Raw genomic sequence first — 16877 nt, forward strand, 5'->3', positions numbered from 1 at the left:
CTGGGGCCCATTGTGGAGCACTGTGCAGACCTGAATTAGCAGGGATGAGCAAAGCTTGCAATGCATTTGCTTCATACACACAAACATTTATTTGCCCATATCTGCTGTCTCTTAGCTCTCGCAGAATTTTGCATGGTCATGGGCACCCTCCTTCCATCCTTTTTTTTTCTTTTCCTTTTCCTTTTCAGAACACCTGACCCATCCTACCAGGAGTCTGCTCATTCCTGGAAAGGCCTATGCAGCCATCAACAAAACCTGAGCTTTGGCTGTAAGAATCTCACTTGAGCTGAGGACAACTTCCACTGACTATGTATCCGACTAGAGCAGCTTAATTAGGGCTGTCTGTGTCACTCTCCAGAAAAAAGGAAGTCATTTTACAGGCAGGTTAAGCAAGAGGAGTTCTAAACCGTGTGTGGCTCTATGTTAATCAACACTGCTTTAAAGGAAGAAATCGGATTAAGCTGTTTGCCCAAACTGCATTTTGAAAAGAGAGGAAGGTACGCCTAGATGTGGGATGTAAATTGTTCACCCAGTTACTGTCAGAAGCCCTGAGAAAGCTCTGAGTGTTCTTCCATAGTTACTCTTCCATGTATGTGGGTGAACAAGCTGGCTATGGCCAGAACTGACAGGATATTTCTAGTGCTACATGCTCCCAGTGTTGGACAGAGATCCCAGACTGGATGGAGGAAGATCATAAAGGACTGCCATGTTCTGGTCACAGAATCTGCTAATACTATTTGCAGTTATGGGGGAAAGGAGGGAGAATGATGCTGATGGTGCTGTTTCTTTGGAATTGAAGCACAAAGCAAATTGTGTACTACTTGATCATGCAGAGTTACTGTTCTGTTGTGGGAGTGAAGTAAAAAACCTTCAGCTATTATTTCAATATCATGGGGCATATTTTCTAGAATAAAAAGTCAAGTTGTTTTATACAGATATTACAATGGAGTGTTTCATCTTTGCCCTGGGAAAAAACAGTCTTTGATTTGCCCAAAAAAATGTCCAGCATCCAGTGTTTTTTCTGTGGCATCTGAAGGTATCAGAGGTAACTCTTCACTACCCAGGCTAACATGGGAGGGAGAATGGGAGTGTGTTAGCTTGGATAAACCCCAGGCAGTTTAGTGTAAGTAAGATTTCAGAGGCATACAGTGACACAACAAGAGAAACAATAGAAGAGAGTGATGTTGTTGCCATGGAGGATAGAGACCTTTAGACTAGCAATGATGTAAGCAGGTTAGTCCACTTGGTCTGCCTAATTAATATTGCTTCCAGACCAAACATGCTGGGTGGAAACAATTGGAGTTTGGAGCATACACTATCTGCAATGGAAATAACACCTCTGTAGATAATTCATAGAGAATAGACAGAACAAATTACTCTTTTTTAAATTTCTTTCTTTTTTTCTTTTGTTGTTGTTGTCAAAAAGAATCCTTAGACAACACTCCCAAACCCACCTCTCTGGAAGCTTTTGAAAGATCTGTGGTACATTTTGTGATGCCAGTCAGCATGGGCCAATATAAAAATAATCTCTTCCTTTCCTCTTACTTTTTGAGGCTAACTCAGTACTGTTCAAGGCCAGGCTGGATGGAGCTCTGAGCAAACCAGTCCAGTTAAAGGTGTCCCTGCCCCCATCAAGGGCATTGGGACTAGATGATCTTTAAGGTCCCTTCCAACACAAATCAGGCTGTGATTCTATGGTTTTATCATAGATCATAAGATTTTAGCTCCATGCACTGGCCCCATATCTAGGGAAAGATATAAGAAAGACTATGAGGCATGTAAACATACTGAAAAATGGCAGACAGACCTTGTTTTCTGAAGTGCCCTTAAATGGCAGGCACAAATAGGGTTAACAGATACCTATCTGATTTGTAGAAGAACTATGCAAACAAGAACTGTATTGACAAATCAGACATTTAAATCAGACATTTGCTCTCACATCTAACTGGGCCAGCATAATAGAGGACCATTTAAAAATCTGCTTCAAGTGACACAGTGAAAAAGAAGGTACATTGGAAACGTAATATTTTTTCACTAATTTAAAATATTTTTCAATAGATCTGTAGATCTGTCTTTAAATGGGTCATATGAAATGCAGTTTTTTTGATCTGTTTAGCTCTAGAAAGGCCACTGATCATCAAAATTCTGACTCTTACAGTTCATATCCCATGCACTGGTATTGGTAGGGACTTGTGTATTCTTCCTTTTTTAAAATGCCAGATATATCTGGGGGAAAAACAATCTATAGCTTTAATAGTTTTTGACTGGAGGTAGGCAATACACAGACTGTAGGGCTCATGCTGGAAATGCTCCCAATGGACTGAATCAAGAATACCTATAATCAACAAGATTTGGTTCAATGAGAGTAGGAATCTTCAGCAACTGTGTTTAAGTATTTCTGTTAAGAACTGAAATTAATGATGATGTTTGCATTATAATATCTACATGTAGGTTTTCATATAGGAGGTACTCATCAAACTTTGCTCAAATTCTTGTGACTTGGTTGTACTTGAACTTATGTTTTCTTTTTTGATAGGCCCAAATATGATTTTCCATCTAGCCACAGAAATAACTTGATCCCTTCTGCCTTACATATGGAATGACACTGATCTTTAATACAAAATCCTGAATGAATCCAAAAGTAAAGGAACAAATACTTTTCTGCCTGCCTCTACAAACCTTACATAAATTTTTGAGGACTACTCAGCTGATCTGGGAAAAGCTCAAGCCCTCTTACAACCTTCTATTTTAAACAATTGCCTTGACACTAAAGGCATTGTCTGCAGACCGCTTGCTTTTAAAATTATGCTATTAAGCAACAAGCATAATATCGATAGCTGACTGATTTATGCAGTGCCATTTCCCCACTTCCTAGTGCATCATTGATTTCAAATTACAACACACACTACATCCTTTACCAAAATGCAGCCCTTTCTGGAGAGAAGACTGGTCCCCTCCTTAGCTGGCTGTAGGACACCAGAAAAAAATGTTAGGGCAGGAAACTGGAGGGGAATATGATAGGGGAGAATTATTTGTCTGCTGAGAGCTCAGGTGTGACTGTCACCAGCCCTGTGCAGAACAGAAGCAAACTGGAGGAAACTTGAGTCACAGAGGGACAGAGACAGCATTCACAGCTCCTGACTCCCACCTGTTGTATTTCAGCATTAATGCCTGCCACTCACTCTTCTCCCAGTGCCATCCATCTCCTTCCTGGGGAGCTGGTGGGAGAAGCCAAGACTCCTCAATTCCCAAAACTCTCTTGCCCCTTCACTTTCTAGCCCAGGCATATCAGGTTCATCACTGTTCAGACTGCAGCCATGACAAGTTCATGCAGCATCCTTTCCTGTCTGTGCTTTGCTGGCAAGAGCCCCAAGGATACCTCACCTATATTCATTTACACAGGAATTCCTCCCATTTTAGCCATCCATGGTGTTGCAGTCTATCCAGACCCTGTCTGGTCATCAGGAATGCAATCCTCTGGCTTTGTTAGAGCTCTTCCAAATCTGGAATCCTTGGCACAAGGCAGTAAATGAACTCTGCTGTGCTAGACCTCAGCTTGTGACCCTGTAGTTACAAATGTTCTTGCAGTCTTTGTCCTGTAGTCATTTCACTTCCAATAAATAATATATAGAGAGGTGAATAACATTATTTTTATACTGTTAGCAGTTTATTTAACAAATGACTGGCCTTGGAGACAGATTAGGAAAACAGGCTCCTGTTCAATATTACCTGCCACTCTGAAATTCACAATTATAACAAGAAAGGCAGAGCTTTCAGACTAAAAACACACTGATAATTCTCTAATTTCATGTAGAAGACTAATGGACACAAAATCACAACACAAGCAATAAATATAGAAAACACAGTAGTTTGATTGCAAATACTCCTGAAAGGGGGAGTGAGTTGGAAGAAGAAAGCTCAGAAAAGCAAATCTCAGACAACGTTCCCTCTCCCACAGTCTCCAGATTTTCTCAAATTTGTCACAAACAGGAAAGCACTGATATTCTAAGATGTGATCTTGATAACTTCAACAAATAGTCTCTTTAAGGCTGAAGGTACAACGGGTATGTTCCTTACAGAGCAAATAGTAGTTTTAGATGTAGACCATGTGTTGACTGTGACTGAGAACATCAAGCCATATGCCTGCTGCTGCTGTGCCTAGTTAGCTTGAATCAGATAATCAGAAAGCTATTAATAAAATCTAATGAGCAGTCTTCAGTTAATTTTTGTCACATATCCCTTTGTTAAAAAGGGAAAATGATCAGAAGAAATTTATAATGTATGTATTTATAAGAAACATGCTGTTTGTGTGTGTGTGTATGTGTGCACACGTGAGTTCACACATCTCTGACACAATTATGCATTTTGACATACTTGTAGCCCAGGAAAATAAAAAAGATAGCATTTACTTTTGGTTATGGCAGTATTTATTCGGTTATTGGATGACTTAATGGGGATAATTAAATAAACATGGTAAAAAAGTAAAAATCAATTCCTGCATTTTGTCCCTGAATAAGGAGAAGTCAGTGAAGAATAACGACACACTGATTTGCAGGAACAGCTAGATACTAGAGCATACCAGACCAAGTTGGAATGATGTGGATCACTGTTTTCCCTTAAAATGAACAACAGAGTTTTGACATAGAGCATTATGCTCTGCTATAATTAATATGAGAACTAAGTAAAACCAATAATACACTTTTTTTATTACTGGATTGCTTTTTATGGAGCATGGCAAAAATGTTCCTTCTAATGCACAGCACTCTTCAGTCCAAGTAATTGCCCAAGATTGCTAAAATGATCTCCACCAATGTTAGCATCACTTTTTTCCTGCTTTGAGCATATCTCGCAAATGAAATTTTGTTTGCAACACCCGTAGTACAGTGAGAGAAACAAGAGGTAGTAGAAAGCTGCTAATTCCACCTCATTTCAGTTCCTGTGGGTGTAAATTGTATGGCAAATGAATCAAATATGGCTGTGACTTGGCAAAGGCAGCATCTTTCAGACTGCAGAAGCAAGCATGGCAGTTACTGTGTTTTTTGCTTTGTCTGTAGATAATGTTCACAAAAGAGCATCCTAATTTACCTCACTAGAAGGTGTAACCACTGTGCATTACTTTAACACAGATACACAGACACAGAGACACAGATATATTTATGGCTGTGAGTATCTGCAAAAGGCCAGAACTCCTGTAAACCATTATTAGCTGGGATCAGAGCAACCTAAATTGCAAAACTACCTACATGATGAAAAAAGTCTTTGTACAAAGATTCTGCTAGGCAGAATGACAGTTTTTACTGTGTTACTGTGGCACTTGTTTAGGTGTCCATCCTCATCAGTCTGACCACTGATGTATGTAAGCTATTGCAAATGCTTTATTCTTTTCAGGCTCAAAGAAACTTTATTAGAAGGAAAAATTTGGTATATAGAAGATCTTGGGACTCAAAACTCCAGTTCCTATTCTGCAGCCCACTTGGGCTGAAATAACAAGAAGGCAGATTCAGGTTAGATTTTATAAAAGTATTTATCTAGTATTTGTCTAGCAACAAAGATTGGAAGTGGTTTTGCTGGGGAAGGAATTTTCAGCACTGGAGGTTTTCAAGAAGCAGTAAGAGAGACTTCTGCCAGGGGTGGAACGGACAGATTTATGAGAGAACTTCCAGAGGCTTCTTTCAGGCCAGTTTTCTCCAGTTCTGTTACATTAAAGCAGCATCAAACAGAAGTCAACAGAAAAAAATCAGACAGAAAACTGATAGACATTAAAGGAAAACATCTCACAGGAGTTCATTATGCACATCACTAACCACTTTAATTATGCATTAATTTATTATTGATGAAAAAATCGGTATTATATCTCAGTATCTTTTCTGACAGAGGGCTATATAAAATGCCTCCAAGACTAAAATAAATGGTATAACTAGAGCTCTTTTTTTTTCTCTGCACAGATAAAGCATCTCATCATTATCAATTAAAGATCTAGGGAAGTCTTTGGAAAGATGACTTGTTTGCTTAAAGTACGTGAAGGTCATATTCACCCTGTAATAGTTGATGAAGAGTAGTCATTTGTTATTTTTAAGCAGGCTGTCATTTAGCCATTATGAAGATGAATAACATTTGTTATTACCTAATAATCCTCCTGTTGATTACAGAGCAAAGACACTTGCAGACACCTTATGTGCCTTGCTTAGATATTGTAGATTATTAATGTATTTTGATTAAACCTTGTAAACAAAAAATTATGATCCCAGTTCTCTGGATGTAGTGGCTGGTGTATAATGCAGGATGCAACACCATGTCCAATCCCTAACATTTTGCTCTGCATATGTTATTGGCCTAATACTGATGTAACATAGTAAAACCAAAGTTCATATTTTAATATCAAACAGATTGTCAATGGATCATATGCTGCTCTATTAAGGTTAGTTCTTGGATGCCTGCCTTCCTGAGGAGAGTTAATGAAGCTGTAAGTTACCTGTGTGGCTTCATTTGGAGTTCAGCCTAATTATCTGGATCACGGCCACGTTTTGGAAAGTCCGAGCCTCATTTCCAAAGCAGATGGAGTCGCTCAGCAATGACTTCATTTGTATTAATTTGTTACACTGTCTTTTGTTATTCATCTCAGGCAGTGTTGCTGCCTTTGCAGTCCAGCAACAATGGAATATAAAAGTTTCAATTTGGGAATTCTTACCTTATTTTTTAAAATAAGTCCATTATATTCCTCCACAACGACCAGCGGTGAAGCACAGAAGCAATTAAGTGGCCTTCAACCTGTGGCCATCACATGCTGCAAGGTGGTGGCTATGCCACCAGAGATTTATGAGGCTTTTGCTTCTTGGAACAAGTGAAATGACCAAGACAGTGACCCAGAAGCTTTATCAGGATAAACTATAGAGCATTTCACATTTGGGTTCATAAGTGGAAGGTTTTGATGTCAACCATATCACAGCAAGATAATCAAAAGAGGTAAAAAAAGGAGATGGTTAAGGGCATGGGAACAAGGGTAAGTTTTACTGATGTTTTGAAATATTTGTCTAAGAGAAAGGTTAAATTACTCCATGAGGGCACCTATAGCAGGGTTTCTGATTTGATATGGCTGTTTATGTTATGTATATTGAGCAGTGAAATTATATGAAGTAGAGATTGGATGACTGATATAGTCATTCCACTACATTTCTGAGGTTAGGAGTAACATCCAGACTAAAGCTAGGAGAGTTTAAAGGTGTCTGTGGCACAATTATGGTGCTGTATCATAGCTGACATATCCTGGCCTGCCCACTTATTAAATGAGGGCAATACCCAGCGCCATTAATCCTTGGAACACTTTAGCAATGAGCATTACTATTACCATTTTGAGCAATTTGTGAAGAGCAAAAGGAGGAAGAATAAATGAAAACAGTGCCAAAGAAAATAAAGACTCTGATTTCATGTTCTATTACAGCACCTGTGTCTAACAAAATTATTACTTGTCAAGTGCTAGTCTACTTTCCTGGCGCTCAGAAAGCATACAGGTATATCTGTATGTGGTAAATTGCAGACAAATAATTCCTTTTGTGTTTTTCTCCTTCTGGCCTTCTGATGGCAACTTCTGGTGATTTTTTGTGATTGAAGTGGTATCTGGGATGCTCCCAGGCTATAGCTGCTACCAGCTCAGGAACCCTCTGAGTGATTCACATCCTGTGCTCTGCCTGATGCCATCAGGGCTACTTTGTTGGCTGTGCTGAGGAGTGAAGGGAAAACTCATCCAAGGAAAATGCAGCTATCCAGTTTGTCTTTTCCAGGCTATTTTGAAGTTCATGAACACTCTGGAGCAGGGAGAGGGAGAGCATAGCACTCTGATATCAGAGGGAAAGGAAAGACAGGAATAGAAGAACATCCTTTTTTATCAGAAGCATTGTTGGTAGAAAGAAAAGGTTAGATTTTTCTTGTCAGGCTAAAAATTTTGGACTTTGGCACAGTAATAAGAAACAAAGCATCCAAAAGTACAGAATTGTGGGGTGGGAAGACAAAAGAGGCAGTTGCAGGAAAATTGAGCCCCAAAGTTGTTGCAGTGTCATTTTTGACAGGAAAGGTCACTTTTCATTTCTGCTCCCTTTTGTCAGAAACACCCTCTGCCTACTGCCACCAAGAATCTCCTGCAGGTCTTTAATCAAACAGAAACAGAGTTATAAGCCTCCAGTCTTTTGTGTTTGTGCATCAATAATACTATTCATGTCTCCTGACTATCAAGGTAACAAGCAGAGGGCATTCCTTTGGTCTGGAATCTTCTTTCAGAAATTAAAGCTTTCATTTCTATAGGAAGAAAAAAATCAACCATATATCTTTCCCTGCTTTTGACACTGTTAATTACACACATACACTTCAAATTTTTAACTACTGGAAATATAAAGCATGGCATCTTTCAAAGTATTCAGAAATGCCCTAGTATGCTGAAGAGCAAAAAATATCCTTTTCTGGTTTGAACAGTTACCAGACTCAAATGTACAAAATGATAATGTGTGTAATGAATTATTTTCTGTATTTGTGGCAGTAAAGGCCAGAATCCTCAGCTGAAATCAACAGTTAAATATAAATAAATATAAAGTATAAGTTACCAAAAGGCTTTTTGTGAGCCAGACACTTAAAATGTGGAAGGAATAAAAGAAACAAAAGAAATGTTGGATGGTTAAATGGGAAAAGGATTACTGCAAGAATAAGATCATACATCCTGAAGACTGCTAAAAGTGTCATAGAAATGAACACTGTTCTCAAATATTATTGTATTTTCAATCAGAAGAAGTATGGACTTTGATAGAAACACACCCAGGATGAAATTAGGTAAACTCCATTTTGAATATTTTAATGAGATGGTTAGCTTCAACATAGAAATGAATTCTGACTTTATAAAGTACTAGAATTTTCCTTGTGCTCTTTGAGATTACTTTCATAGTGTTCTTTGTATTTTATGAACTGATATGTTGAAGTCTCAGCTTCTCAAAGACAACAACTTCATTTTGCTGAATACTGTACAACCTAGTACACTGCTTAAAATACATAGCCATAGTTATTTATAAGCTGAGACTTTGATTGTTCAAAGGATGTATAAGGTATTTCTAAAGCATGTCTGCCATATGAATAGAGTCACCGGTCAAGGGACTGATGTCTAAATAAGCACAAGATAATATTTGAAGAGATTTTAGGGTTTACTTGATTATGGGACCAAAGGATGAAGATGACAGTAATAGGAATGTAAAGACATAAGTTTTAACAAGTTTTATAAAGTGAATAAAGTAAATGCTTAGAATTTTGTAACTTTTTTTTGTAATTAGATCACAATGACAGATTCACAGTGAGAGACATAAGGCAGAGGAGTTAGAAAGCATCTATGTACTGTGGGGTTTTTTTCAATATGGCATGATCTCCTTGGTTAAGATTTTCATTCAGACAGTACATGAAACTTAAATTTTGCATTTCACAGTTCCTTAACAACTACAGACAGGTCAATCCGTATCTGAATTGAAGCATCAAATTAATTTATACACCAGTTATCTCATCTAGAGTCTTTAAATTCAGGACCTTTTCAATGAAAAAGTTTGAAAAGTTTGTTGACTCACTTTCAGTTGTTCACAGCAAAAGCAAGTAAGTGAATGAATGAAAAAAATGGGCCTTTTAACGTTATATCTGTTTCAATATTGTCGTAATGATGCATACTATTATTTTGTTCAAAATATCCTCAATTTGAAGATAATTTATGTTAAAAGGCAATCTAACATAGAAATCACTTCAAAAAGGTCAAAACCAACCTAAAGATCTCACAAAATTCAAAATAAGGTAATTTAATTTACAAATTTTATTGGACTTTCTGGTTATGGATTTTGTCACTTTTTGACATTTTGTAGTAATGCACCAGAGGAAACATTTCCCCAACTCAGAAAAACTGCTTCACTGAGTTCAATGGGCAGGAGACAGCCATTCTGCCACTGGCCAAAGCAGGCTCCTATTTCACGAGGACATGAAGTCATTCACTATCTTCTCTTTTCCAAATGAATAATGGAAGGCAGTTCTTAAGGGATGTGAGAACAGATTTTATCAGCTAACACTTTTTATTTGGAGACAAAAATCATCTAATCTTCACCCAAATATTAGGCATTCCTTGTAATACATTTTCTCCAAGTCTCACAAAGCAGAATTGAGAAATGTGGATCAGGTGAAGGAGAGGATGAGTAAAATCTTTCATAAACATGACCTTTGGTATCAAGGAAGCCTGCAGATGATAGTATTTCAGTATATTATACTGCAATACTGAACTCACATAGTTACATTGGTTCAGTATTGAATTTAAAGGAAGACTGATTATTAAAGTTTGAAGTTCAGCAAAAATTTAGCTTAGTGTCTTTTAGACAAACTTGTTTCCCCTTATATGGGAAAAAAAAAAAGAATTAGGAGTACTTCTTGTAGACTTGCCTTTTTTTCTACAGTAGTGGAAATCTCCACCTCCTTACATGGCAAAGGCCAGATAGCATTTTGGTGCATGGGTGCTCCAAGTGGCTAATTTCCTGTAGGGACTGCTTGGGAATTGTAACATAACTTTATTAATTAATTACATAATTAATTAATTAATTTCTGAATCAGTGAGTTGCTGTACTTGCTAGGCAAAATTAACATCGGTACTCCTACCATCACAAGTAATCTTAGAGCATTAAATTCATCAATGTTCAGACAGAGAGTAAATTTAGAGAGGTGCAGACCAACAGCCTGTTTGCTGTTTCTATATGGAAGTCACAGATCCATATGTTGATCAAATTTAGGTCTAGTGTCTTGTTAACATAGTTACTTGAGTCTTAAACCAACTAACAGTAAAGCTGTGCATTTATTCCAGCTCTTAGGTGTCTGTGAAAATATGGTGTCAATTTTTAAATGCTTTTGAAGAAATCTATTTTTGCAGTAAATGGATAATGTCACAGTTTTTGGACACGTGCTCAGGTAACTAGTTACTTTACTGTCATGTTTGTAGAAAATCAGTATAGCCCAAATGCATTTTCAGTTTTATCTGTTCACCTCAATAGCTGAACAGAAAGAAGTACTGGCAGAAAAACTTGTGAAAAACTCCTATAATTTTAGAAGATACTCCAGGGAAAAATAAATTGATTCTCTTAATTTTGCCAGAAATCAGTGTAACATAGAAATGAAGACAGGTAATAAGTGCTAAATAGCCTTTTAGCTGTTTCTGAATTGTGGAGCTTTCATATGTGTTGTATCACCAAGAGGCATAACCCACATTACATTGAAGGAATATTGCCTCTATGATATACATATGTAGATGTACACAGCTCATGGGTATTATTACAACAGGAACTGTAGAAGAAATGCAGTGCTGTATTATATGGCAAGGCCTTTCCCACTAACTAGGAAACTGGATATAAAAAGATCCTCATTCATAGTTATTTGGAAGTCCTTTGCTCATCTTTCTTCACACTACTTTCACACACAAAGCTATTTTGGCATTCATGTTGAATGAAGATAAAAATGATTTTGTACAGCACCTTTTGGGGCATATTCTAGTTACCTGGGGACACAGATTAGCACTGCAATATCTCTAAGTGCCAAATATTGTATTTGCTGTGGAAATACTCAGATACACAGTAGATTGCCAGCACATCACTACAGGGCTCTTTCTTGAAAATGGTTACTTGATTATTTCTTATTTTGCATTTTTATCAGAGTATAGTGCTATTGTTTACATAATTCTATATAAGCTATAAGAAGTCAAGAGACTGCAAAAAATATCTAGTCTAACATCATAAGGCTGGTGTATAAACAATGAGAAAAGTAGCCCTTAGACCAGAATTAATCTCTCTCATCCAGCCTCCTGTCTCAAGACAACACTCAGTACTAGGTATTTTAGGACAAGGCTTGTGATACTTATGGCTTAACGTGCTCACAGCACAGCTTCCTTCCTCCCTACCTGTTCTGGCTTTAAATTGGCACCCACCCTGAAGCATGAGATTGTATTTCCCTAATCTAATGCTATCCAATCTCATACTAGATTATCAGTTTTTAAAACCTTAGGGGAAATGGTGGCTCCCAGAACCCTACTGCAAATAGATGACTTGGTTCAGCAAATATCCAGGCACTACCAGAAAGGAGTGTTTGGGATTCTGACATATGAACTTTTGCCAACTGAGCTGGAGTGCTGTGTAGGGTTATTTCCCGGACTCTTTTTAGTAGAGGCTCCTGTCCTCCTACTGCATCAGATGTGTACTAGTGTGCCAGCTGCACCCTTTCACTCACTGCTTTCTCAGCCCAAAACTCAGTAAAAGCTTGGTCCTCTGAGCTGTTATGCTAGACTGTGATGTGAAGCCTTCTGTTTACTCCTCTTCCAGGCTCCCATGTCATGGGAGGCAGGACACCATCCCTGTTGAACTTGTTTGTAGGAACTCTTCAGCTTCTGTAGCTCAGCGTGCTTAACAATGGAGGTCCCAAGCCCTAATCTGAGAAAATTTCTAGAGTTTGTAAGTCATGCCTGAGCAAAAGATTGGTGAATGGTGGTTGGTGTATGGTTGCCTATATGGCACAGATGTGCAGGGAGTGACTGTGCTTATGGATGCGTTATGTCCCAGACAGGGCAAAGCTGCAACAGGAGCAGCAGTGAAATGTCATCCACAGTCACCCAACAGCGAGTGCTCTCTCTACCTTTTCTTTGACAGCCCAGTTCCTGGGCACATTTGTATCTCCCACACATGAGAGCTGCTGCCTCTGTGAGTTGTTGCTCTGAGATTACTCAGTGCTCTGCTGGGGAGGATCTCAGGGGCAGCATCAGCTCACAGCCTTGCTCCAGCACTGCAAGTCAGAACAGCAACATGGTGCTGACAGGGTGTTGCCTACATAAGCAAGACAAGTTCTGAGATATTTGCAGAAAAAGCTCTATAAGAGTGTTCCTATTTTGTAATGATTTTCATTTTTCTTTCCTTTCCAGAAAATCGAGGGCTTACACAGGTCACTCTAAATGTAACTGTGCCTTGTTAATTAGCTGCTCCATTCCTTCTCTATTTTACACATCTTTAAGCCTCTATTCATGGCATATGAGTGCTGGTAATGCCATCAATAGACATCTGCTTGCAGTGTTTTGGGTGTTTTCTGTCAGAGGTCTAGGCTGGAGTTTTCTCCAGCTGGCTATTGCACATAGACTGTCTGCCAAGTAGGCTTGGATCATTTCAAAGCCATATTGACTTTAATATAGACAAAAACTGTTGATGATCATGTTTTTTATCAACTAAAGACAGGCACCTTCTGAATTTGTCTCCTAGAGAGGAAAGTGAGTTCTAAGGCCCTGACCTATTGAAGCTACAGTCAACAATCTGCCAAACCACCCCTTAGCACAACTGTAATGGTTATGTTGCCTGTGTTTACTTCTTCTGACACATACTCCTTTTCCTGTTGGTTTCCTTGGTTTCCCTCAAAATTAGGGAATTCTGCAGTATGAAAAGTAAACTAGGTGGCCCTGGAGAATTCAATATCTTTATTAATCTGTTTTATTGCTCAAAATTATTAGTATATGTATTAGTTATGCTGGTGGAAGCACACAGAAGATACACCCTTCCTTTGGGAGCCTACAACTTAACTGAAGAGCAGAACAAATAAATATAGGCAAAGGAAGAAGTGGAACACAGGAGGAAGGATACAGCCTAGGTAGACATTTTGATAAATATTTCATGTGCATAGGCTTGAAATTTTCCTGTATGGGTTGGTGAAGATTTATGGATAAGATTACAAAAACATAAGGAATATCTGACTGGGTCAGATCAATGGTCCGTCTAGCCCCGGAATCTGTTTCAGCCGTGGGAATAAATGATGCTACTTAAAAAAAGGAGATGAGCTTGGCCACTCTCTGCAGTCTATATATAAAACCACAGGGTACCACAATGCTCATCCTGTCTGACCTACATGACATAAAACTACAGAGCCTCACTGAATTAATTTCTCTTTGAACTAGAAGAAGACGTTGTGCACCTCAGTGACACTCTGCTGCTTAACACCAGCTGTGGATTTACCCAGAGGTCTTTGTGGCTTTGTTTTCTTTTCATTTAACATGTTTGAAATGTTAATAAGCTTCTTTTTTTTTTAAATAAGTTTTTATCATCAACATCAGCAATTTTTTTTGCCTTGCTAGCTTTCACAACTTTGTAATAGAAATAAAGAAAAAGAGCTACCCTAAAACTCCACGTATCAAATGACAGAAGTTAGCTCCCTGATAGCAGAAGTTGGGAGAGGGAAGGACACAAATTCCATACACCTGGAACATTTTCTGCTTACATCCCAATGTTCATCATACTTCTAGCATAAAAGTCATTATTCTCTGTCAGTTTGGAAGATGGATGTTTCGCCCATGTTTCTGTGTGCCCACTTTGATATATTTTATATTTAATTTCTTTGAATCTGCTGTTTATCTGTTCACATATGTATCTCGGCTTGTGGCTTTCTTTTTTTGGGATGTGTGTGTGTCTGTTCGGTTTGTTTTTGTTTGTTTGCATTTGTTTTGTTTTGGTTTTGTTTGTTTTTTGTTTTTCTTTCTTTAGTTTTTTTTTTAAATTTAGTGTTTTATGACACCAGTTACTTAAATATTATGTGATGGTTTGCCCACAGATGTACATGATATTCCCTCCTCAGGGAAGTTGTCTGCTTCTACTAACCTCCCAGAAAAAGGCGATGCATGTCTCAAACAACTCTGAGAACCATGTGCAAGATGCTCATGTGATGTAAACTGGCTTAGCTCCACTGAGGTAAATGAAGCCTGCCAAATAATGGCAGCTGAGGCACTTAAGACATATCAAATGAAGTGCTACACAGAAATGCACAGAGGCATCACAGTCATCGTACAAAAGCCTAATAAACCTCTGAAAGGGTTTTCTGCAGATATCTGTGGTTGTCTCAAGGAAACGCTTCACTCTGCAGTTTGCAGAACTCCTCTAAAGTTTTCCTTCTTTGTTTTTTGTTTTTATAGTCTAATTCTGAGTATAGATAGATTAGACTGAGGGGATGATATTTGGAATAAATTCCTCCTAAAACAGCAGAGCAAATGAAAGGTAACATAACCTTTGCTTTCTTAGTGACTTTCTGAAACAGCTGCCTAGCATAAACAAATTGCCAAATACTAGTTTCTCCCCAACAAAGTAAATCATGCATTGTGAGAAACTGTTATAGTATTTCAGCTCTGTCATGATTTATTAGATGCAAATCCAAAATATTTATGATTTTCTTGGAGGGTTTAAATTTCTTTTTTTGATGCTAGGAAAAACACATCTTGTAAATAATATAATTTAAACTGCTGTTCAGCTATATCTGAACATTGTTGCTCAGAATTCCAGTAGTCTTTGCACTTTGCACTTTGCATAGATGCTTTTATTTATACTTTTATTTATAAGGGGCATATTTCCAAATTTATGTAGTATATTAAACTCACTGTGATTTTATTTTTACTTTGCAGATTTTCAACATTTACAGTAAATACATATATTGATTTATTTTAATTATAGAAGTGATGAGAGCCCATGCAAAGCATAAAGCTATTGTGTAATTACTCGTACACAAAACTGTCAGCTTCCAGTTTATATAGAAACTACTCGAAAGCTTAACTTTGAACAGATACTTAAGCAACATGGCAGAGGCAGGCAGAGGGGTTTCTGCATGGATCACTTGACAGGAGAGTTGGAGAAGGGGGCCCTGTGGGGACACACACACCTCAGGCACTGAGGCCATCGGCCTTATTCCCTCCACCAAGGAGAGCATCTCAAAGCCTCCAACAGCTGTCCAGCTGGAATGAGAAGGTTTGAGTGCCAGAATGTCTTTCAAAGGCTGAGGCAATCCAGAATGCCTTTCTTTCTATTCTAGGCAGTTTAATTAGGAATGCGTATGCATATATGAGGAGGTTTTTCTGTTCTTGTTATTTTACAGGGGAGGAGCACTGTAATGAGATCCTGCTATTAATTTTGCTGTTCATGCCATCCCTGCATTTATGGTTGCTGAATCTGGAACATTTCACCATTTGTGTCTCAGCCTTCTGTTCAAAATAGAATAGATGTTGGGGGCTTTGGCTCAGGGTTTACATAATCTCTGCTAACTGTGGGAAAGCTGCTATGACTTCAAGGTGTGGATCTTTGCAGCTGTCTTGCTCACAGGGAGGGTGCACCCAATTACTGCCTCCTGCCTGGTGCAAAACTGCAATGTATCATCCAGGTCACAGTGCCATGGTCCCCTGGAGCTGAGTGTGACATGCTGAGGCCTGGTGAAAATCCATTAATAAGCAGTGGGGCTCTCTGCTCAGCTATGAGCCAGGCTGGCACTGAGCTTCGGCTCGTTTTTTCTCACACAGTGGCTGTGGAGACATTCCAGTCACACAATTTATCCACAAAGAGAAGGGCTGGGGAAAGCAATTGGGATGCAGGCTCCAAATGAGAGCGCTGCAATATGTTGCTCACTGGTACACCTGCACATGGGTGGCATCCTAAGGCAGGACTCCACTGGTCATGGTGTGATATGAAGATGAGAGGAAGGCCATGAAAGATCCTTCACTCTTCCCTCTGCCCAGGAATGGGCTCAGGGCAGGCTCCAGATATGGCTCTGGTGAAGTCTGCAACAACCAGATAGGGAACTACTGGTCACATCCCCAACACCAGTGGGTGGGACATGGCAGCTCATATGCTGCCTCTTGGCTCCAGTGGTTCACCCAGGATTGGCAGGTTTATCAGCAGAAACTTCTGGCAGTGCAGTAGGGAACAGCAATCTTGGCTTCTGGAACTTGTCCTGCCTTTGAACCGAGTGTTATCTATGAAAAAAATGTCTTCTTTGTGGACTGGAGCAGGATAAAATTTCTCTAATGAGAATATATTAAGGTTAGCACGTTC

This window comes from Agelaius tricolor, unplaced genomic scaffold, assembly GCF_023055355.1.
Source record: "Agelaius tricolor isolate 1412-34295 unplaced genomic scaffold, bAgeTri1.0.p SCAF_2, whole genome shotgun sequence".
Classification (NCBI taxonomy): Eukaryota; Metazoa; Chordata; class Aves; order Passeriformes; family Icteridae; genus Agelaius; species Agelaius tricolor.